Source organism: Pristiophorus japonicus, chromosome 19, assembly GCF_044704955.1.
Source record: "Pristiophorus japonicus isolate sPriJap1 chromosome 19, sPriJap1.hap1, whole genome shotgun sequence".
In the NCBI taxonomy this organism is placed as follows: Eukaryota; Metazoa; Chordata; class Chondrichthyes; family Pristiophoridae; genus Pristiophorus; species Pristiophorus japonicus.
In genome coordinates, this window is record NC_091995.1 from 56,610,019 (window position 1) to 56,611,661 (window position 1,643).

The following is a 1,643-nucleotide window of genomic DNA, read 5'->3' on the forward strand; positions in this document are numbered from 1 at the left end:
TCATCTCATTCCACACCCGCCCCCGACCATTCCTGCTCTCAATCAACCCCCCTCCCTCACTACCGCTCCCAATCCCATTCCTCCCGCCCGACTTTTGCTCCCAAACCCATTCTCCACCCCCCCCCACTCTCGCTACCAATCCCATTCTCCCCGCCCCACTCCCACCGCCCCCCCGCAACTCCCAATCCCATCCCCCCCACTCCCTCACTCCATTGCCACCCCCCCCACCCGCTCCCACACTCCGCTTCCCCCCCCCACACCATCCCTCCACAGCTCCCTCCCCCCACAATACCCTCCCCCCCCTCTCCCACCACACCCTCCCTCTTTCCCCCCCCACTCCACACCCTCCCCTCTTCCCCCCCCCTCCTCAACTCGACACCCTCCCTCTTCCCCACCCCACTCCACATCCTCCCTCTTCCCCCCCCCCCCCACTCCACACCCTCCCTCTTCCCCCCCCCCCCAACTCCACACCCTCCCTCTTCCCCCCCCCCACTCACCCCCTCCTTCCCCCCCCCCCACTCCACACCTCCCTCTTCCCCACCCACTCCACACCCTCCCTCTTCCCCACCCCCACTCCACACCCTCCCTCTTCCCCCCCCCGACTCCACACCCTCCCTCTTCCCCCCCCCCCCCACTCACACCCTCCCTCTTCCCCCCCCCCTCCACACCCTCCCTCTTCCCCTCCCCACTCCACACCCTCCCTCTTGTACCCCCCCACACCCTCCCTCTACCCCCCAACCCCTCCCCCCCACAACTCCCTCCTCCTCCCTCCCCCCACACACACACCCACACAACCCCCCCCCACACACACTTCCACCACCCCACACTACCTCTCCCCATCACACACACTCCCCTCCACCCCCCACACTCCCCCCATCACCACCCCACACACACTTCCCCCATCACCACCCCCACACACACTCCCCCCTCCACCACACACACTCCCCCCATCACCACCCCCACACACACTCCCCCCTCCACCAACCCCACACACTACCCCCACCCACACCCCTCGCGCCCCCCCCACACAAACACCCCTCCCCCCACCCCACACACACACCTCCCCCACCCCCACACACACCTCCCCCACCCCACACACACCCCTCCCCCACCCCACACACACACCCTCCCCCCACCACACACACCCCTCCCCCCACACCACACACACCCCTCCCCCCACCACACACACCCCTCCCCCACCACACACACCCCTCCCCCCACCACACACACCCCTCCCCCCACCACACACACCCCTCCCCCCACCACACACACACCTTCCCTCCACACACACCCCTCCCACCACACACACACCTTCCCTCCACACACACCCCTCCCCCCACACACACCCACACACACCCTCCCCCCCCCACACACACACACCCCTCCCCCCCCACACACACACACCCCTCCCCCCCCACACACACACACCCCTCCCCCCCCACACACACACACCCCCCTCCCACCCACACACTCAAACACACACTCCCCCCCCACTCTCACACACACACCCCGCCCCACTCGCACACACACACCCCTCCCCCCCCTACCACACACACACTCTCTCTCTCTCTCCCCCCCCCCGACACTCACACTCTCCCCCCCCCCCCACACCCCCCCGACACACACTCTCCCCCTCCCCACAC

The 1,643-nt window shown here is 68.4% G+C and overlaps 1 pseudogene; it reads right to left on the reverse strand.

Annotated features, from left to right (window-relative positions):
* LOC139229878 (major histocompatibility complex class I-related gene protein-like) overlaps positions 1–1,643 on the reverse strand; it is a 78,256-nt pseudogene that overhangs the window by 10,651 nt on the left and 65,962 nt on the right.